Here is a 24,000-nt window from a genome sequence, read left to right as displayed (position 1 = left end):
CTTATCCGCCTTATTGTAGTGTGCCTGAAAGAGAGAAACAAAATAAATTAGTAATTGAAGGGCTAAAGCTAGCATGATGAATGAATTGCATGAATCATGAAGCAAACCACATACCCAGTTCCGCCCGTACTGAAATAAGTTGGAGCTGCCTTGGTGGTGTGGCACACCTTCCATTTGGGCACGTGAACCTTCCATGCACACACCAGCCAATGAATAGCGCATATGCCGGCAAGTCATGCGTCCAGTACATGTACCAGACACGCATTATGAAGTTCCGTTTGCTATAGGCGCTGTATGTCTTGAACCCATTATCCCAAGCTTCTTGCAATTCGTCCTTAAGCGGCTGCATGTACACATTCATATTTTTCCCCGGATAGCTGGGCCCTGGAATTATCAACATCAGGAAAATGTTCTTTCTTTGCATAATCTGTCCGGGGGGGGGGGAGATTGAGTGGAAAGACAAATACAGTCCAACAAATGTATTGGGCTGCTGTCATACCAAACACACTGAACTCATCCGTGCTGATGCCAACTCAAGGATGCCTTGAATCTGTCGCTTTGCCAGCATGTAATTCATCAAACTTTTTCCACGCAACACCATCCGATGTGTGTACCATCATCAGATTCCCATCTGCATCTAGTTCAGTTCTTGGTACAATTGACATATACCAAAGAACACTAACGGGGATTTTGGTTTGTGTCTTCTGACCCGTACCGTTGTCTACCACAATATACCTGGAAGACTTGCAAATGGGACAATAGTTCAAGTCCGCCTAGTCAAGCCTAAATAAGGCACATCCTTTCTCACAAGCATGTATCTTCTCATAGGGCATCTTCAGTGCACGGAGGATTTTGTCCGACTGGTATAGGTTTGCAGGCATTACATGGCCATTGGGTAGAAAGCGTCCAAATACTATCATAATTGCATCATAGCATTCTCTGCCCAAGTTGAACTGAGCCTTCAGAGCCATTACTTGTGAGATGGCATCCAACTGACAAAGCTCAGTGTGCTCGTGGAGCGGACGTTCTGAAGACTCCAACATTTCATTGAAGGCCTTTGCAGATTCCTCCATCACCTCGTCCGAATCCCGAGCATCATCATAGTCTTGCACCATGTTTTCCATCCCGGTACCATGCTCGTCGGTGCGACGACGATCCACCTCAGCTCGGTCACATTGGGCAGACTCACCATGAAATGTCCACACCATATAATCGGGCGTAAAACCACTCTTCTGCAGGTGTTTGCCCATTTCAGCCTCTGTCCTCTTTTCCAAATTGCCGCACCGGAAACAGGGGCACCAGGTTTTCTTTTGGCCATTTGCAAATGCGGCTTGCACAAACCCCTAGGTTTTTGTGAACCATTCAGTGCTCCATTTGTTCTGACCAGTGTGACCGGTATACATCCACGCACGCTCACTCATCTTGACTTTCAGAGCTACTGGGCACACAACAATTATATATGTAATTCACCATGTATATATTCATCAGTTGATCTACTTTGCCAATTTTATTACGTCCATGCAACTTACACTCTAATAGGTAATGATAGGTCCTAATCCCACCCGTGTATGTATAGATTGGGTTCATTTTCCCATGCTATGCTCCGGATCCGATGCAAAATTTCGGCAGCACCTCCCCGCTGTTCTCCAGATACACGTCTCTGCAATAAACAGAGAGGATGTGTACCCGGAGCAGCTTCTGACGCCCCGTCCACGGCCGCAGATCCACATTGTCGACACCATCCTTAACCCAACCACCGAAGCAGCTTCACCTACGCCCTCGTCCACGGCCACAGATACGCTTCGCCCACACCGTAGTCCACCCTACCGGAGCCGCTGCACAAACACCCTACTCGACGGTTCTAGATCTCCTTACCGGACCCCGACAGCCAGCGCAGCGTCATCACCCTTGACATTTCTAACCCGATTCCCACCGTCTGGCAAGATGACAAGAACCCGCCACGGCCTAGGTACTTGTCACCTTTAAACCCGTCCAGCATCACCTGCCCGATGTACTTCAAATATACTAATAGGTCGCTGTTACCTGTTTTGCAGCTGGCAAAAACTACAAGGACGATGTTTCTTCTGGATCTAATAGCTTGGCCAACCAAAATCCTGGACCGAGGCATTTCTATGATCTTGTAAGTGTCTATCTCTCTCTCTCTCTTGTATTGTTCTGTGCCTGCCAGCGTGGTTTTCTAGGATTTTTGACCAGTAATCCCTTTGCGGAGACAATGATTTCTACTACAGGCTGCTAAATTAGATATGTAGATGTCATACATGATAGTACCTCGTACCTCCGTTCCTAAATATATTTGTTTCTAGAGATTCCACTATAGGCTACATACGGAGCAAAATGAGTGGATCTACACTCGAAAATGCATCTATATACATATGTATGTGGTCCATACTGGAATCTCTACATAGACATATTTTTAGGAACAGAGGAAGTACATTACACAAAATCGTAGGTGGATGTAGGAAGTCCAGTACAGTACATTAGGCTCCCTTAGAGTGCCTGCTAGTCTAGCACACAGAGTCATGGCTAGTTTATGCTACACACACAATCATTAATTGGTGGTTTAAATATGTGCAAGGGATATGCAATGTATTATCATGTAGAGATGTCTGAAATTAGCCGTGCCAACTTGCAGATTGGGTTACACAATGAAAAAGTACAAGATGTATGTGGCAATTTCATGGAACATCACAAAAAAGTAGAGCCAGCGGTGAGCCTATACAGTGTGCTATGGTAGTCACTCCTCCATTGCAATCATCGTGACATGATATTTGTATACCAGTTTTATTGGCCAAGTTTCTTAGGGACAATTATTACGAGTTATCCTAAGAAAATAAGCACCTGTGAATATAAGCTCCATGTAATAAGCCAACCAGTTCTTTTCATTGCGTTTTCAGCTTATCTTTGGTATGATAAGTGAAAAGTCTAGATTGCATTATATTTTTTCATTTTGCCGTCCATATGAAAATTAATTTGACTTGCAAACATCACAGATTGAACCCAGTGCAGTAAGTAATATGATAGGAAAACAGACCATCACTATTTGCTCAAAATGCAAATACAAAGATACCATCTACTTGGCACAATCTACTTTGGTCAATGTTTTCCATAGAGATCCCATTGCCTAATTTAAACGAAAAATGCATGACCCACATTTAAGTGAAGAACAATTATTTATTGAAATTCGATGGTCCAAGTGGCTGGTTATTATCATATAGCAGCACCACCTGAAAGCATCATATAGCAGCAGCAGCTCATAGCAACTCATCATACATCAGCAGCAGTGCACAATTCATCATATACCGGCAGCAGCTCATAGCAATTCATCATATAGCTGCAGCAAGATAAGCTCATAGCAATTCATCATATAGCAGCAGCAGGAGCAGCTCATAGCAATTCATCATATAGCAGCAGCAGGAGCAGCTCATAGCAATTCATCATATAGCAGCAGCAGGAGTAGCTCATAGCAATTCATCATATAGCATCAGGAGGAGCAACTCATAGCAATTCATCATACAACAGGAGCAGGAGCAGCTTATAGCAACTCATCATATAGTAGTAGCAGCAGCTCATAGCAATTCATCATATAGCAGCAGCAGCTCATAGCAATTCATCATATAGCAGCAGCAGCTCATAGCAATTCATCATATAGCAGCAGCAGCTCATAGCAATTCATCATATAGCAGCAGCAGGAGCAGGTCATAGCAATGCATCATATAGCAGCAACAGAAGTAGCTCATAGCAATTCATCGTATAGTGGATCAGGATGAAAATTTAGCAAAAAAATCAGAGGAGATCCTCACCTTGTTGGATGAGCTCATCCTTCAACAGCACCTCAAGGCCACGGCCTGGGAGGTTGGGAGGGGAAATAAGGTGCCTTCTGCCGCAGTGTGGCATTAGCCGTAGTTGTGCAGCGCCTGCCGGAGTAATGCATTGGACGAACCATAGTGGAGCAGCTGCTGGAGACCATGAGAATGTGGGGTGGCACCAGAGGGAGGAGCAGCCATGGAGATTTGCCCCTACCCGCCGGCCATGTAGCCTAGCTGGATAGAGCATCGTCGAGGACCAGGCCAGATGGGACTAGTGGTGACGGCTTGCTGGAGGAACTCTAGTGCTACAGGCAGGGGATCGAGGTAGAGGGAAAGGGGAGAGGAGATGCAAGCGGGCAGGGCAATGAACGCTTGCGTGTTTGTTTTTACTTCAGGGTGAGGTGTGACGCAGGCGTCACCAGTTGCATTTTGAGTGCAATATAGGAAGACAACAAAGTCATTTCACTATTCCCCTTCCCTTCAATATTTAGTGAGGTTCTACCTGAAACACCCCCCCCTCCAAAGCGAAATTAGTTAAGCCCAAGCCCATAACTCAAAAATGACTTTTATGGCTTATTTTGATAATAAGCACTGAAAAGGCGGAATAGAACTGGCCCTTAACGTGCAATTCAATTGTGCGTGCAATGATGAATCACTCCTGCTTGCTATAGTGTACATTTAGGCATCATCATACATGGAATAACCTAATACATGTGCATTCCATTGTAGAATCTGGAATTTGCAATGTTTATGTTAGTTCATACGTTGCACATGATGTTTAAATGCCCCTTAAATCTGGTCAGTCAAGTGATGGTCTTTAAGCCTCCTTCTTTGCTTCTTTTCTTGATATGTAAGATTTGCTCACACATCTGTTCAAGTGCTTGTTTGCATCAGCCAGCCATACTATGACTGTTTGCTTTGATTACTTGTTGTTCTTGACCTAACACTCTAACAGAGCTTGTCAATGATTTAAACACTAAGGGATGCTGTAGTGGGGCCTTTTCTAACTCATAGGTGACATAAAGGTGTGGCTCTACACTAAAGAAGGCTCTCCAAGATTACCTGGAGATCCAGTTCGAAGGTATGCCTAGTTTTTACATAGTGCAAACATAGTAAATGCTCATTTCATTGTGTGCAAGTGCAAGAGATGCAGCATGTTTCATTGTGTGGTGTTGTTTTGTTATAATCTCATCCTTTTGTGTTCAGAGACTGGAAAGTATGCATATTTATCTTCCAAGGATACGAGTAACTAGTTTGTGTCACCTTGCAGAGGGTGTACAATGAAGATAAGATTGAGGATTTCCATGTACAAGATTTTAGGAAGGAGACTTGCAAGAGAAGTAGGAGCTGCACTGAGCCTCTTCAACCTGTTAAGGTAAGTCACTGTATCCAACTCAACAGTTCAATTCCTTGTTTGTTTCATGGATAGTTAATTTGCTCTTTTCAATTGCTTTATTTGTCCTCAGTTAATGAGATGCCCAAAGAATGATGCCTGTTGTTGGGTACTTGTATAACTATTAGTTGACATAATTAAAGGCCTTACCATTTAATTACTCTGCCGAAGTGTGCCTGAAGCTTTGAAGTCTATTAACCAACTATTATTGAATGAGGCTCACAATCTAGTTTATACTAGGCTAATGATTGCATAGTTTTGCTTGCTATAGTATGTTTGTATGAAATCGTCTACTGTTCATTATGCTCCCTAAGACTTTAATTGAGCTACAGAATGGCCAACCGCTTGCCTACTTCTATGCAACATGCTGTCTAAATTTGTAACTTGTTCGTGTTTGGACTGAGCCCCAACATCATGCTCCTCTGGCGAGCTAAGAGAGATTTCTGTATGCAGGCTGCACAGACTACCTTTTTTATAATTTTTAAAATGTCACCTGCTTATGCTTCATGACGTGTAACATTATTGTTAGTCATGTTTTGCCATGTACAAAATAGTCTGTCTGGCTCGCTTCACTGTTGTAACTATATATTTGCCCTAGTCATGTGTACTTCCAGAAACATTTCAGGATGAAGTGACATCAACACAAAGATCCGCGACCAGTGCGGCATGGCCGTTACCGAATGATTATGAATTGGAATTGGAATGTGATGATGTTCTCGAGCATCAAATAGAGGTGGCAAGACAACGTGTACATGATTCTGAACGTACAATCAACAATTTGAGACTAGACATGCAGGTATTAGATGCAGGAGTCAAAAATGAAACAAGACACTGAGGTAACAGCGAAGGAATTGGAGAATTTGCAGACTGAAGTTTGTGCTATCTAAATCCGGCCAATCCTATTTTCTGAAAAGATTATAGTTCAAATGGTAAGTTATGTTGATGCGCGTCCATGATGTATGAGCTGTATTTGCCCAGTGTATGTAATTTGTTGTTTGTGTATGCTTTATTATCACTGGTGCCAAACCATAATGCCCAGTGGGTATAATCGGCTGTAATTTATTTATTGTATAGTGTAGGATTATTGTATAGTGTATGTTTTTTAGAGGTGATAGTATAGAGTAGGATAATTCTTTGAATATGCTATATCATTCAAACGAGGGCCAACTTGCCCAAATGTTGTAGTGACCATGGCCCTCCATAGGCCGTACGTTCCATGGGCTATCTACGGGATGGACCATCCCTGGCCTTCTGTGGCCGTCGGATTCGCGGGCATTCTATGGGCTGTCGGATCCGTGGGCCTTCTATCGACTGTAGGATCCATGGGCCTTCCATGGGCTAGCGGATCCATGGGCCTTCGGATCAATGGGCCTTCTGTGGGACGTCGGGTCAATGGGCCTTCTACGGGCCGTCTCATCTATGGGTCTTGTACGGGCCATATACGGGGCCGTAAACAGGCTAGAGTTGAAATCGTACGTTTTATGGGTTGACCATAACGGGCCATTAATCGGCCGTATTTGATGACGCTATGAAAATGGCCCAACAGATTAACGGGCTACAAACGGGCCGACTGTATCCACGGGCTGAATTTGGCCCCCAAGCAGAAAAGGCATGTAACGGGCCATAAGTAAACGTATGTTGGAAATGAGCCCAAGAATAAATGGGACCTAAGAAGACCGAAAGATAACATGGGCTAGAAACGGCCCAACGGTATAATGGGCCTTTAGTGGGTATAAAGTGATACACTGTTCATTACGGGCTAGTTTTACCACGGACCGTTAATGGGCCGAGGGTTACTAAGGGCCTCATATGGGCCGAAAGACGCCATGGTCCATACATGGGCCAAATGTTAAAACGATCTGGAATTATATTGGACGGCCCAGATGACGCTACTGGGCCTAATTCCGATAGGCCGTAAACGGGCCCTGGGTTAGCGGGCTATAAATGGGCTATATGCGAACATGCTGTTAACAGGCTTGCCGTGGGCCTGCTGGCCACCTTTTGACCAAGTCAAATGGGCCGGCCTTTTCACAGGAATGGGCCTCTGTTGGGCCGTGCCACGTGTCGACATATCATAGGCGCTTTGGGTCCAATGGGTGGATGATGTCTGTCCCAACGGCGAGCCGACACGTGTTCCCTCCAGCCAATGATGATTTTACATGTGGAAAATCCCCATTGGTCGGGGTTGTTAACGGGTTATCGGATCCAAAACCGGACCCGATAGCTTAACGGTGTTCCGTTATGGTGAATTCCACGTGTCGGTCACCCTTGACAAAGCACTTCTGTGACATGCGATTTATCGTCATGGAAGTGGACACTTCCGTGATGATAATTTTGGTAATGTCATGGAACACTTCTACGACAGCACAGGTATGACTATCTTGATTTTGTCATAAATTTGTCATGGATGTACATGCATGACAGAAAACGTGAACTAATGTGACAAACACATATCATCACAGAAGTGTATTTCTTGTGTAGTGCTTGCTGGGGGCGCCCCTCGGGCTGCATCATCCCCAAGCCGCTCGGGCTGGACCCAGTGGCGCGTATCGTTTATGCATTTACCTGAGCTAGGTTGCCTTTCATGCTTAATCTATCTATGACTATCACCTGCTTGATTGTCGCCCAATGCGGGAGCTGCGCGCCGGTCGTCTTTCTTCAGGACCCTTCGCGTTAGAGGATTAGGCACGGCGTTTGTGCTCGGGCCCGTCCCTGCAGCGTCGATAAATCCAACGGCCGAGCTCTGTCTGGCGGGACGAACCCATTCACGTCACCTCTAGGGGCCGTTGGTGCTTGGCTTTCTCGCGCGATAACCTTAGGAGATTCGTTCGGCGCAGGTTGTCTAACCACCTCGTAGGACCAAGACAGCAAACAAGAACCAAGACCAGGTGCAACCTGCCTTGAGGTAGGGCCTCGTGAGTCCCGTGCTGGCTCACGAGTGCCCAGACACACCTTGCACTACTAGGAAAAGGCCTACTAGTGGCGCACCTATTTTTGCTACTAATGGCGCACTACAGGTGCGCCACTAGTACCACGCCATTAGTACCATTAGTATCCCACAGGTGCGCCATTAGTATCCACATGGAAGTGCACCATTAGTAACAACACCATTAGTATCCCACAGGTGACACCATTAGTACCATTAGTATCCCACAGGTGCGCCATTAGTATACCAGATACTAATGGTGCACCACACAGAAGTGCGCCATTAGTATATCAGATACTAATGGCGCACCACATGCTTAATCTCAAGTCAAATCGCACTCTATGGTCAAACTTCCCGCAAGGTCACCCATCCTCACAGTACTCCAGCCCGAGCACGCTTAACTTCGCAGTTCTATCCAACCCCAGCACCAGCTCACTTCACAGGCAATTGTTGATATACCTATCATATCAATCCTATTAAACCTTGTTGATGTCTGGGACTTTGTTCATGTTCATGAGTATGATAAATTTTGAAAATGGTGCCGCACCTAGCAAATGCTGCGCCACTAGTAAGTTTGAATTTTTTTTCATTTTTTTCCTCTAGATCTTAAAAGCCCTATATCTTTCGTTCTGTTAGGTTTTTGGGGATTTTGAATATGTTGAACAACGTTCCTGCAGTTCAATTCGGATGTAACTTTTCGAGTAGATGATTTTTCGTATAAAAAACTTCTTAATCCGAGTTTGTATGCAAAAGTTATGCCCATTTTACTAAATTCTAGAGAGATTTTGCAAATAAAGTCGAAATTCATATTTGTAAATTTTCCCAACAACTAGACCACATATCACATGGGAAACTTATTTTTTTCAATTTTTTGTCATTTCCATCATTTTCTTTTATTTTTTTAAAATTAAAAGGCGGTCCACAGGGGGGTCCAATTTAGCACCAGGGTTACTAATGGCGCACCACACGACAGGTGCGCCATTAGTAACCCTGGTGCTAAATATATTACTAATGGCGCACCTGGTGTGTGGTGCGCCATTAGTAGTTTTGGAAAAAAAATTGTTAGTCATGGCGCACCAGTTGACAGTGCGCCATTACTAGTTTTAATTAGTAATGGCGCACTGTCCACTGGTGCCCCATTACTAACAAATTGTTTTTTGTTTTTTCAAAACTACTAATGGCGCACGGTGGGTGTGGTGCGCCATTACTATGTCAACTAGTAATGGCGCACTATCCCATGGTGCGCCATTACTATTTTTTTTCAAAACTACTAATGGCGCACCTGTATCTGGTGCGCCACTGCTATATAGCAGTAGCAGTGACGCACCACATACATGGTGCACCATTAATGTCCATATTAGCTATAGCCATTTTTCTAGTAGTGTCGTCTAGCCCTACCGTGCAAGCCACATGTCAGGGCAGGGTTGTACACGCCTCGAGGGCTCTCCCCAGCAGGGAGCCCCCTCCCACGTACCGGAGGCGAATCAGCAATCACCATGGCGGCTCAGGCACTCCCTCGTGTTAACTTGCAGGAACTTCCTGGAGGCTACGGCAAGCGGTGACGCGCACTCTCCCTCTTCTCTCATACGATTCGATTGCGCGTTGAGAGGGGGGCTCCTGAGCATCGCGTCTCAGGAGCTCTTACTGGCTCTCCAGCCCTCACCCCCTGGCCTTGACCATGGCACGCGACATGGCATACCAGGGGCGGCTGAGCTCGCTCATGGGCTGGGACCTGAGGACGTAGAGCACCAAGAAGAACATGGGGAGGAAGCAGAGGCCCACACGGGTCTGACCTAGCTACTCAGCAGCGGCCGACGCCCAAGCCTGGCGTCCCGCGAGAAACCAACCCCAGATTGCCAAGATAAGTTTCACGCTCAATCAACCGCTACAGCGCAGAGTTCTCATTTGTGTAGCCCCGCTGCGGCGACATAGTCTCCCTCTCCTACCTCTCGGCGGCCGCTTGCATGCCAAAGGGGATCTCCTTAGCATCACGCTTCAGGGGCTCTTACTGGACCTCAGGCTGCTCACCTCCTGGCCTTGACCACGGCACGCGACCTGGCATCCCAATGACGGCTGAAGCCTGCCTGGGGACCGGGACCTGTCGGCGTAGAGCACCTCGTCGTCGCAAGGATGGAAAGGGGAAACTGATCCGGAACGGAGCACAGACACGCACGATTTCATGATAAGGATAATGTCAACAAAGGACACTACAGACGCCTTACGAGCCCCAGCGGGGTCCATTTCCTAATTCCTCGCAGGGAACAAAAGACAAGAACCTATGGAGTCCTAACAACGCGTGCCCCTGTGGATGACGCCATCATCAACATTGCGCCACCCGAGGCTGGCGCCAACCTCATCCAGATCAGCGTCGGCGGCGGCCTGACGCCACAGCTCTACTCCGGGCTCAGCGGGAACTCGGGGGCACGTAGTTGTCGTTGCTCGTCTCCGGAGACTCCATGAGCTCGGGAGAGTCGCTGTACCTCCAGGAGTCCGCTGCTGTCGCTGAAGGAGCTGCAGGCGAGGCCTGCGGCAGGCCCAGCGCCCGCCGTTGCATTGACCTGGTGACCTCCTTAAGGGAAGCACTCCAGGCGGCGGCCCTCCTTGCCGAAGAACGTGAAGAGCAACACGGAGGCGTCGTCGTACTCGAAGTGGATCGCGAGGGCGCCCTCCGCGCGGCAGCCCCGGGCAATATCGCCCCAACCTCGGGTCATGAAGATCTTCCCGAAGGCAATGGCTCCAATCTCCGCTCCGGTCGCTGGGGCGTCGCAGTCGGCGTGTTGCAGCCAAAGCTCGCGAAGGCCCCTCGACAGCATCTTGGCGGAGAAGAAGCGGGAGAGGCATAGGAAAGATGGGCGACGGGGGCTCCGTCCTCTCCCATTTATACCAGGAGAAGGCAAACCAGCACCCCCCATGATCACAGTTAATGATGGTTTTCCTTGCATGTCGCGGGGACTTGTCCAGTCAGGCAGTTGCTGAGGCAGCGTGGGGAAGCGGAGATGCCCACATCCAATCAACCGCCACGTGTCGACCAAGGCAGCGGGCTACTGGGGCCCACGGTGCTCTGCACTTGGCCTTTGGCTTCGCCTCGAAGCCAAGCCCGAGCGCGCCTTGGGCCCGGGGGCTACTGTCGGTGTTCTGGGAACGGGGGTCCCCAGACTTGCCCGCTGCGGCCAATGGCATGGCTCTGCGAGTGGGTCCATACGGCCCATCTACATCAGCAAAGACTCAAGACCCGCGCGAGGGGCCAATCCTCGCGAGGCGGGCGACACAAGACCTCCTGAGGACCGGCCTCACTAGGCTGGCTCGCGAGGGGCGGAGAGTTCAAGGCAAGGCAAACTCGCGAGGTTCCACTGACGTGAGCCGTGACGACCAAGGCCAAGCGGGCGCCAGCACGCACAGTGTCCTTGTTTCCCATTTGGTGCTAAGGGAGCAAGCGCAGGCGCGGAGTACCAAGGCGTCAATCAATGGTTTCCATATTGGTGCAGCGAGACCAAGACCAGCAGGACGGTAGGACGGAGGTCACCATGGAGCCCAAGACGACTTCATGCTACCTCTTGAGCACTTGCTTTAGTTTTCCCTTGAAGAGGAAAGGGTGATGCAGCAGAGTAGCGTAAGTATTTCCCAAAGTTTTTGAGAACCCAGGTATCATTCCAGTAGGAGGCCACGCACGAGTCCCTCGTACCTACACAAACAAATAAATCTTCGCAACCAACGCGATAAGGGGTTGTCAATCCCTACACGATCACTTACGAGAGTGATATCTGATAGATACGATAAGATAATATTTTTTGATATTTTTATGATAAACATGCAAAGTAAAATAAAAGGCAATAAAAATAACTAAGTATTGGAAGATTAATATGATGGAAGATAGACCCGGGGGCCATAGGTTTCACTAGTGGCTTCTCTCAAGAGCATAAGTATTCACGGCGGGTAAACAAATTATTGTTGAGCAATTGACAGAATTGAGCATACTTATGAGAATATCTAGGTATGATCATGTATATAGGCATCACATCCGAGACAAGTAGACTGACTCCTGCCTGCATCTACTACTATTACTCCACACATCGACCGCTATCCAGCATGCATCTAGAGTATTATGTTCAAGAGAACAGAGTAACACTTTAAGCAAGATGACATGATGTAGAAGGATAAACTCATGCAATATGAAATAAACCCCATCTTGTTATGTGGGGACCTTGACTCATAAGTCGAGATCACCGAATGCACATGTACAGAAGCTAAGTAACAAGAGTCTTACATCCATACATACCATTTTACAAAAGTAGGACCATTACGGTCTAGTCCTGAGTATATTATTCCAGTGGAAATCTTTGTTGACAACTTGGACCCATGCCATCTTCCATAACCCTACAGGAATTCTGACTGGGAAGCGTCCTAGCTCGCATGTTTGTCGCCAAAGAAATCTTCATCTTACTCCTGTTCTTTCATGCTTGGCCAATAAAATAACCAGTGGCAAGCCAATGAGTACTTTGAATGTACTCGCAAGCAACCCATGATTGGAACAAGGCACAATAATGCAATGATATAGCACTAAGTAGGTAGTTTGCAGAAAGCTAGTTTTGAGTGCAATGACATGGTCTATCAACATGTAAAGTATGCATCATGGGAGTACAGATATCCGTACCGACAAGTTACAGATATCAACATAAGCAGAGTTGGACACCAATACAACTTGATCATCGTGTCAAGTCATCCGACTTAACCCAAATAGCTTCAACAGCACACACACGCACGGTTGTAAAACTCTGGACGTAGTTTAACTAGCACCGCCCAACTGTCCTTGACCGTGGACACGGCTATTCGAATAGTTTTACACTCTGCAGAGGTTGCACACTTTACCCACAAGATCCGGGGAACATCTGTGTCATCCACGAACCGCGGTACTTCAAGTACCCAGGGTAAGCACCCGATCACTATCTTTCCCTAGACGACACTAACATAGAGTCCACTCGATCGGTAGTAACCCCCGTGCCCAACATTCACATCTTAAAATTGTGGAGCCTCGCTCCCATATTCATCAAATACCACAAGCACGGGGTACCAACAGTGTGTCCGGTGCCCTGTGAAAACAGTCATGGCCGCCCTACGTGGCACGACCCCGTCCCGAGAGAGTGCAACAACGACTCTCCCATCGCTAGGAATGCGGGCTCCAAGCTAGTATCGGCCTAGGTAATCAATAATGCCCTTTCCCATATAAGGGTAGGGTGGTTGCGCATGTAAGGTTGGGACAGTCAACAAATCTTAAATCTAATCCATTTTCAAAAACAACACACACTTGCCTCGGTACACCACTTCGTCATCAAGTGGTTACCCATCTCATTATCTCCCTCGGGCATAAGTGGCACCCGACGGGGTTTTCGAAAAAAGTCTTTTCAAAATACTTTGCCTCCATCACCATGCATATTCCCGTCTCTTTTTGCATAGCAACTACTCTAGCATCCTACCTACTCCCACCGGCATAACCCTCATAAGGTGGTAGGGTCGTGCACCATGCAAGTATCAACAAGGAAGCAAGCAATAAAAGTGCTATATGACATGCATAAAAATGGTTTCATATACATGGTCAAAGGGCTGCTTCCCTGGTTCATCAGAGTCTTGAATTCTTCTGGTCCTCCTCCAAGTACTCCGTCTACTTCGTCGGAAACAAACACAATAAACAGCACAACAAGGCAAAAGTAAAAGTGCTCTAAAAATGTGAGTTGGACTTTTATAGGATACCTTTGGTCATATTAAAAATGCCAGAGTGGTTTTATTAGAAGGGGGTCAATGGATACTTATGAGCATTTCAATATGTTGGATTCCAAGGGTTTATGGATCTGCAAGAAGTGCACAGACAAATTAATTTGAAAAATGAGCAGAGACACCCATTTAACAAGGAATGATTTTATACGCATCTAGGAGTTGGTTTCACTTGATTTGGAGTTCAATTGATTTCTCTACAAATTTGCAAAGTTAGCAATATTTGGAGAAATGGGCCAATATTTCATGTTGCACAGAAAGTACTAGGAAAAGTGTTCAAAAACTAAGGTTTGAACTTACAAGTATACATAAATTTGAATCATGACATTTGGATCAAAAATGGGATATCTGTGATTTTCTAAAGTTTATCACAGAAATGGAAAGATAGGATTTTATAAATATGTGTGAAGGAAATGCTTCTGTAAAAATGTGTAAATAGCAGCATGTGATAGGGGATGATTTATGGAGTTACTAGAAATTTTAATCATCAAAGATATCCTTTGAATTGTTTATGGATTTTTGAAGTTTACTGAAAAAGAAAAAGACAAAGGATTTACCTAAATGGGCCGGATCTGGGCGGTGGCAGCGCGCACTGGGCGAGGTTTTGCAGTATGGCGCCACTGGGCCGGCCCAGCGGCTCGGCCGCACGCGCGCAGGGGCCACGTCAGAGGCAGCTTGACAGAACTACGCCTTCGCGCGGGGAAGGCGGGTGAAAATGAAACCGTCTCCACTTACCAGTGTGGCCTGGAGGCTGGGCCACTGACGAGCGGGCCCCGCCCGCAGGTTATCTCTTTCCTCATGCCAGAAGTAGAGGAGGTCGACCGAGCGGGGCGCCGACGTGCTCCCCGGCGGTTCCGGCCATCCCCGACGACGTCCGGCGTACCGGCGAACTCGGGAGGTAGTGTCGCGCCCATCCATGGGCACCATGTAGGCTGGCGAGGTCCAGGACGACGGCAACCCTGACGGCGGCGGACGAGGCTTCAAGAGAAGATGGTTGCGGTGGCACGCGGCACCAGAGCATGAGAAAATGAGCGGGAGAGCTCCGACGGTCTGCTGCGGTCCTCCTGGTGGCAAAAGGATGGAAGGGGAGGCCCTGGTTTGCCAGAGCTGGGTGGAGGCCGACGGCGACCACAGCGGCCATGGAGAGGGCAAGAGGGCACGAGGGGGAGAGAGGGGGTGTCAGAGAGGTTCAGGGGAGAGAGCAGGTTTGGATAGACTCAAGAGAGAGAGAGAGTCGGGGTGGTTTAAATGGGCGTGGCCGCGTTGCACCATGGGCGGTGTCCACGGACGCGCTCGGGCGAGCTTACATACGGGAGAGGTTCTAGAGGGGGCCGGCAGCGTGCCGTATATTGGACACTGAGGCGACCTCGGGGGACATGAGGGGGAGGCCGTAGGTGGTCCGGTGGCTTGGGTAGAGAGCGGCTATAGTGCTAGGGTGCACTATAGCGCGTTCCAGAGCACGTCTTTGGTCGGCGTGGCCAATAGTGTCTAGCAGCTCTAGGGGGAGTAAACTAGTGGAGAGGAGCTTTGGATGCCTTGGAGAGCTACTAGGAGAGGAGAGAGGTTGAGGGAGAGAGAGAAAGAGGTTGTCTAGAGAGAGAAAGTGCGGGTTTCACCCCCAAATAATTGAGGTGTTGAAAGGGGGGAATTACTGGAGGTAGAAGGTGACTAGATTAAGCTCTGGTAAAAAGTTGAGCTCATGGAGAATAGTGGAAGGGGTCAAAACAATGGTTTTTGTAAAATGTCAGAAGGTGTTTGATGGTGTTCTGGGCAACCAAAAGATTTCCATTTGACATGACTTTTAACGGGATCAAATGGTATAAATGATTTATGTTGGTCACCAAGTTTGAGTCCATTTTAATAAGGTTGGCAATGTAACTTAGGCAAACCCTAGAAATTAGCAGAAATGGACTTGCTTAGATCTAGCTAAGAAAAACTCTTCTTGTTGGTGCACCACTTGGTGTAATGTCATCATTTGAGGATTTGAACATGTCCACGAAATTTCAGATCAAAAGGACAAACTTGGCAAGAGTTTTTCGAATTTGGTTCTTGACAGAAAGGGTTTTGGGGCACTTTGATCAAGATATCCTTATCTACAACTTTTGACATTTGTTCTAGATGCATAATTACACCATTTGAGCATGTGCATCAAGTTTGAGAGCATTTCGACATGTTTGGCAATGTAGAGTTGCTCAAACTTAAAAATGGACAAAAATGGTTTTGAGGGGGTTTAGTGATGTTTTCTTGATCTTCAAGGCATGAGGCTTTATAAGATCATAAAATATGTCACATGTGACATGCTAGAATTTTCTTGGAATTAATGAAGAAAATTTCCTTTGTAAATATTTCAAAAGCTTGAAATCTCCAGAAATGTTTTTTGAGGGGTTTGACAAATAATTTGAACATGACCATGTGTTGAAACTCTTATATATGGAAAATATATGTCCACTGAGTTTCCCTGATTTTTCTAAAATATTTTTGAAGCTTTAAAATAATTTTAACCTATTAAAGACCATTTCTGGCCTAAAGAAAAATCCTTTAAATAATATAGCAAAATAACTTTTAAATTAATTTTTTTCTGGTTTATGGGTGTCCTATATCAAATAGGAGTCAAATACAATTTTTGAGAGATTTTTCACATCCCAGCTTAAGTACTTGTAGTTCAAGCCTTAACTCAGGGGTTTTTGGAAAACCTAATTTAGAAAATACTTTTTGGCCAAATTATTTTTACAAGAAAATACTATTCTGTTCTATACACATGGCATGATCATTGGGCAAGGTTTTGGATCAAGGGGAAGGAGTATAAGAGTTGGAGGATTTATTTGATTTTTTGAGCACTTGCAAACAACACACAAAAAGCAAATCAAGCAAAGTCCAGAACACTCAAAGGTTTTTTTCAAACAACATTTTGCATGATTTATTGACTTAAGTGTTGTGGAATGAAAATCAGGGTGTGACAGACCTACCCCTTACAAGAATCTCGTCCTCGAGATTCCCAAACTAGGCGTGGAAAGGAATATGAAAACTTGGATTTGGGGTAGTCTTCATTTCTTCATATTTCTTCTGCTTCCGAGTAGTGCTCCATTAAATCCTTGGAGTGCTTGAGGGCGTGGCTTCGTGTATGACATTCTTCTTGTTCCCGGTTGCTAAGGGTATCTTGCGTAAGTCGGGTTAGGCTAGATGTTAACGGCTTGGTGATTGATGTCCTTGTAGAGATGGGGTTAGTTAGGAAGTTAGAAGCACTTCCAGAGCTGTGGCGCGTGGAGAACCTTGTGCACAATGGGTAACTCAGGTGGTAACTCCAGCTGGAAGCTGTCTACTCTTCGATCGTCTCGAAGTGATCTCGAAGAGGGTCGGTAATCTTGGTGTGAGCTTCACTTTGACATGAAAATGTTGGGTTCCTTTGAGAGGAGTGTTTTGTAGATACACATGGTCTTTGATACGGAAGTTTACCTCTTGGCGACGGTGGTTGGTATAGTTCTTCCTCCTTGACATGGCGGTCTTTAGATGTTCCCTAACTAGCTGAACGGTTCTTCTTCCGTCTTCGGGTAGGCACGTAGGTCACCAAATAAAGATGACAACCTACTTGTCCAAGTACTCCATCAAGACTTGTTCATGGGGTACATAAAGTAGGATGGGGCATTGATGGTGGTCACAGTTGAGTATTCGCCAAGGTTTTCTCGGCCTAGAGCCAAAGCCCAAGGGATCCGACCTTGTTGGGGCTCGGTAGGGCTTAAGGGTTTCAAGGATTCTAGTGTGCGAGTGAAAATTTATCATCTTATCTTTAAGCACGGTTCCTGAGATGCCAATAGTTCTACCTAGTCCTTCAAACAAATAACCTTATACAACCGAAAGCATCATTTCGTATAGGTCAAATCCAATCATCACTCATGTTATCTATATGCTCGTGACTCCCGTGAGGAGGTCTAACAAAATCATATATGTCTATGATCCCAAAGTCATATGTATGGCTACCCCTAAATATCCATGGGTAGAGCATACAAGCTTCCAAGCTGGAATAAAACACGACAATCAAAGTGCTCATCCTATTCTTCCAAGGTCCATGTTAGTGCATCTCTATCCTAGGAAACACGTCGTATGCCACTCCAAAATCTTGTTTCCTTACTATGAATCAACTACAACAACCCATTAACTTCCAATAATTGCTACATAATCCATTAATTCTACAAATCCAATGTCTATGGTATTCCACATGATCCCCTAATGTCCCTATAATCCCCAAATACTTGGAAGGTCTGTCTCTACTATAGTAAGTCCGCCAATTTCCATTATCATGGTCAAGTAAACTCCAAGGTCAAGCTTATATCAACTATGAATCAACTCCAATCTCCTAGTTTATTGTCCACCGAGAAACATGGTATCATGATTGAGATCATCAATCTAAATCCAATTTTTCTCCAAACCACATAGACATACTCAGTATCTATACTCAACTAGGATCACCTTCTTAAATCCAAACCTTATGTCCAATGAGAATCCCTACATGCTTCCCCAAAGTCATTATCGTAATGTCAACTATCTCTTGTCAATATCCCTTGGCTAAGTCTAATCCTCATGCTTCCAAGAATCTCAGCTTGCGATCATAATTTGCCCTACTAAATACAATTTACTAAGGGGTAATGTAAGCTATGCTACTCTATTGACGTGATCCCACCAAGTTCATCTACCAACATGGAAGCCTTATAATCCACCGAAGAGTCTCAGATAATTCCTCAAGGTCTCTGATATAAACTCATCAAGTCATTTGTCCCCTATTCCTATATCCTCAAATTGGTCTTCCCTATGGCATCATTAGTTCTTGTTCTATATTAAGATGACAATGTGCTTGCTCACTACATCCACTGGTTTCATAATGAACCCTGTGTTGTGCAAGGTTATGGAGGCTTAACTGGTTTTCTTGTAGTTTGCTGGTTAAGCTCAGGTTTAAGGATTCGAGTGAAGTCTCGAGGGGTCTAGGGATGGTTTTCTGATTTTTCAGGGGTAAACATAAATGTACGGGGTTGCACTGGGTCGAGGAAGCTATAGCAAAAAGTCTGCGGTGCTAGTTGGTTGCCGAAGTAGAATCCTTGGTGCAACTTGTCTTGCTAATCCTCAGTTGATGAGAGAGATGAGGGGAAGAAGTGGCATAGAGGAGGGAAATTCCTAAAGGGGGTTCTATACTGCAATTGCAAACAAACAAGTGCCAAAAGGGCCAAACACAAACAACAAAATAAGGCAGGTGATATAGTCGCGTACTTGTTGCCTAGGGAAAAAGGGCGGCTCATATCAAAACACAAACAAATAAAAACAAGCAACACACAATCATGGTTCTATTCGAACCATCATATGGACTCGACTGTGCATAGGAGGGGTACATGACTCATCCTACCCTAGGGGTTCTCGGACTCGGTAGTCGTGCCTTGCTCCGTGCCTCGTGCAGTCTTCTAAGCTTTCCTCGGGTGTTGGTACGTCTCTTGTAGTCGTTTCATGAAACGATCTGGGTTGATGCTGAAGAGTCTTCAACAACTTCTCGCCTGCTGAAGTGATAGGTTGAAGGTGGCTCCTCGTAGTTGGCATTGACTCGGTCTTCTGTTGTCTTCTTAATCATGACGATCCCTTTTGCATTCTAAAGCGTCAGCGGTTCCAGGTGGCACTCCTTTATGCAATGACAATAACAAGGCATAGTAGAGGTCCAATCTATCGGACACATTGTTGACAATATTGTTACTGAGAGTGGGGGATGAAGAGAACCGTTTTCCTGCTCACTATAGTGAGGCGGTCCAAATGGCAAGGTTCTCATCCACTGGTGGTTGCCGATACAACAATGGTAGCGACAGAGTTACCCTATTAGCGATGTATATCATGATCTTGCATATCTTACACCCTGTTCGTCGTAGGACAAGGTTGCAACATCTTAGGACAATGTCAAGGGTGTCACCATCTTCTGAGTTTTGGTTTCCTCAATCCTTCAGAAGGTGTCTTCTGTCTTGTCATGGTGTCACCAAACTTGTGTTCAAAAGATGTGGGTGAATTTTTGGCAAGGCATTTTCCTTCTAGATTATCCACGAGGAATACAAGGAATCCAGTGGTTAGGGGCATGATGGTGCTAGCGACCATTTACAAAGTTTTGAAGGGGAAGAGATCGATAAGGAAAATATACCTCAGCTTTCGGAAAACTCTGTAGGGAAGAGAAGTATAGATAGTTTTGAAAATTCAGTAATAGTTTTGAAAATAGTTTTCCCTAACTAACGACCATGCTAACTAAGGCTTCCTACAGTCAGGATGGCTCTGATACCAGCTCTGTGGGGACCCCGACTCATAAGTCGAGATCACCGAATGCACGTGTACATTGATCCCAGAGATCAATGCTTACTGAACACACAAAAGTTGAGTAACAAGAGTCTTACATCCATACATACCATTTTACACAAGTAGGACCATTACGGTCTAGTCCTGAGTATATTATTGCAGCGGAAATTTTTGTTGACAACTTGGACCCATGCCATCTGCCTTAACCCTACAGGCATTCTGACTGGAAAGCATCCTAGCTCGCATGTTCGTCGCCAAAGAAATCTACATCTTACTCCTGTTCTTTCATGCCTGGCCAATAAAATAACCAGTGGCAAGCCAATGAGTACTTTGAATGTACTCGCAAGCAACCCATGATTATAACAAGGCACAGTAATGCAATGATATGCACTAAGTTGGTAGTTTGCAGAAAGCTAGTTTTGATTGCAATGACATGATCTATCAACATGTAAATTATGCATCATGGGAGTACAGATATCCGTACCGACAAGTTACAGATATCAACATAAGCAGAGTTGGACACCAATCCAACTTGATCATCGTGTCAAGTCATCTGACTTAACCCAAATAGCTTCAACAACACACACACGCGTGGTTGTAAAACTCTGGATGTAGTTTAAGCAGCACCGCCCAACTGTCCTTGACCGTGGACACGGCTATTCGAATAGTTTTACACTCTGCAGAGGTTGCACAATTTACCCACAAGATCCGGGGAACATCCGCGTCATCCACGACCCGCGGTACTTCAAGTACCCGGATAAGCACCCGATCACTATCTTTCCCTAGACGACACTAACATAGAGTCCACTCGATTGGTAGTAACCCCCGTGCCCAACATTCACATCTTAAAATTGTGGAGCCTCGCTCCCATATTCATCACATCCCACAAGCACGGGGTACCAATGGTGTGTCTGGTGCCCTGTGAAAACAGTCATGGCCGCCCTACGTGGCACGACCCCGTCCCGAGAGAGTGCAACAACGACTCTCCCGTCACTAGGAATGCGGGCTCGAAGCTAGTAGCGGCCTAGGTAATCAATAATGCCCTTTCCCATATAAGGGTAGAGTGGTTGCGCATGTAAGGTTGGGACAGTCGACAAATCTTAAATCTAATCCATTTTCAAAAACAAGACACACACTTGCATCGGTACACCACTTCGTCATCAAGTGGTTACCCATCTCATTATCTCCCTCAGGCATAATTGGCACCTGACGGGGTTTCGAAAAAAGTCTTCTAAAAATACTTTGCCTCCATCACCATGCATATTCCCGTCCCTTTTTGCGTAGCAACTACTCTAGCATCCTACCAACTCCCACCGGCATAACCGTCATAAGGAGGTAGGGTGATGCACCATGCAAGTATCAACGAGGAAGTAACAGTGGCAAACCACCCCATGTGGTCACCTCATCATCATGTCTCCGATGCAAGCAACAAAAGTGCTATATGACATGCATAAAAAGGGTTTCATAGACATGGTCAAAGGGCTGCTGGCCTGCTTCATCAGAGTCTTGAATTCTTCTGGTCCTCCTCCAAGTACTCCGTCTACTTTGTTGGAAACAAACACAATAAGCAGCACAACAAGGCAAAAATAAAAAGTGCTTTAAAAATGTGAGTTGGACTTTTCTAGGATACCTTTGGTCATATTAAAAATGCCAAAGTGGTTTTATTAGAAGGGGGTCAATGGATACTTATGAGCATCTCAATATGTTGGATTCCAAGGGTTTATGGATCTGCAAAAAGTGCACAAACAAATTATTTTGAAAAATGAGCAGAGGCACCAATTTAACAAGGAATGATTTTATACACATCTAGGAGTTGGTTTCACTTGATTTGGAGTTCAATTGATTTCTCTATGAATTTGGAAAGTTAGCAATATATGGAGAAATGGGCCAATATTTCATGTTGCACAGAAAGTACTGGGAAAAATGTTCAAAAAATAAGGTTTGGACTTACAAATATGCATAAATTTGAATCATGACATTTGGATCAAAAATGGGCTCTCTGTGATTTTCTAAAGTTTATCACAGAAATGGAAAGATAGGATTTGATAAATACTTGTGAAGGAAATGCTTATGTAAAAATGTGTAAATAGCACCATGTCATAGGGGATGATTTATGGAGTTACTAGAAATTTTAGTCATCAAATTTGGATATACTTTGAATTATTTATGGATTTTTGAAGTTTACTGAAAAAGAAAAAGACAAAGGATTTACCTAAATGGGCCGGATCTGGGCGGTGGCAGCGCGCACTGGGTGAGGTTTTGCAGTAGGGCGCCACTGTGCCGGCCCAGCGGCTCGTCCGCACGCGCGCAGGGGCCACGTCGGAGGCGGCTTGACAGAACTACGCCTTCGCGCGGGGAAGGCGGGTGAAAATTAAACCGTCTCCACTTGCCAGCATGGCCTGGAGGCTGGGCCACTGATGAGCGGGCCCCGCCAGCAGGTTGTCTCCTTCCTCACGCCAGAAGCAGAGGAGGTCAACCGAGCAGGGCGCCGGCGTGCTCCCCGGTGGTTCCGACCATCCCCGACGGCGTCCGGCGTACCGGCGGACTCGGGAGGCAGAGCCGCACCCATCCATGGGCGCCACACAGCCTGGGGTGGTCCAGGGCGACGGCGACCCTGACACCGGCGGAAGAGGCTTCAGGAGAAGATGGTTGTAGTGGCACGGGGCACTAGAGCAGGAGAAAATGAGCGGGAGAGCTCCAACGGTCTGCTGCGGTCCTCCTGGTGGCCAAAGGATGGAAGGGGAGGCCCTGGTTTGCCGGAAGCGGGTGGAGGCCGATGGCGACCACGGCAGCCATGGAGAGGGAAAGAGGGCACGAGGGGGAGAGAGGGGGTGTCAGAGAGCTTCAGGGGAGAGAGGAGGTTTGGATCATCTCGAGAGAGAGAGAGAGTCGGTGTGGTTTAAATGGACATGGCCATGGTGCATCGTGGGCGGCATCCACGGACGCGCTCGCGAGAGCTTACAAAGGGGAGAGGAGAGAGGTTCTGGAGGGGGTCGGCAGCGTGCCGTGTACTGGACACCGAGGCGACCTCGGGGGACACAAGGGGAAGGCCCTAGGTGAGCCGGTGGCTCGGGCAGAGAGCGGCTATAGTGCTAGGGCGCACTGTAGCGTGCTCCAGAGCACGTCTTTGGCCGGCATGGCCATTGTTTTGGCACCTTGGGCGTGGCCAATAGTGTCTAGCAGCTCTAGGGGGTAGTAAACAAGTGGGGAGGAGCTTTGGATGCCTTGGAGAGCTACTAGGAGAGGAGAGAGGTTGAGAGAGAGAGAGAAAGGGGCTGTCCAGAGAAAGAAAGTGAGGGTTTCACCCCCAAATAATTGAGCTGTTGAAAGGGGGGAATTACTGGAGGTAGAAGGTGACTAGATTAAGCTCTAGTAAAAAGTTGAGCTCATGGAGAATAGTGGAAGGGGTCAAAATAGTGGTTTTTGTAAAATGTCAGAAGGTGTTTGATGGTGTTTTGGGCAATCAAAAGATTTCCATTTGACATGATATATAACAGGATCAAATGGTATATATGATTTAAGTTGGTCATCAAGTTTGAGTCCATTTTAATAAGGTTGCCAATGTAACTTTGGCAAACCCTAGATATCAGCAGAAATGGACTTGCTTATATCTAGCTAAGAAAAACTCTTCTCGTTGGTGCACAACTTGGTGTAGTGTCATCATTTGAGGAGTTGAACATGTCCACAAAAATTCAGATCAAAAGGACAGACTTGGCAATGTAGACTTGTTCAAATTTGGTTCTTGACAAAAACGGTTTCGGGGCACTCTGATCAAGATA

The sequence above is a fragment of the Triticum aestivum genome, chromosome 4A (genome assembly GCF_018294505.1).
Source record: "Triticum aestivum cultivar Chinese Spring chromosome 4A, IWGSC CS RefSeq v2.1, whole genome shotgun sequence".
NCBI lineage: Eukaryota > Viridiplantae > Streptophyta > Magnoliopsida > Poales > Poaceae > Triticum > Triticum aestivum.
The sequence above is the reverse complement of the archived record's forward strand: the minus strand, read 5'-3'. Positions refer to the sequence as shown.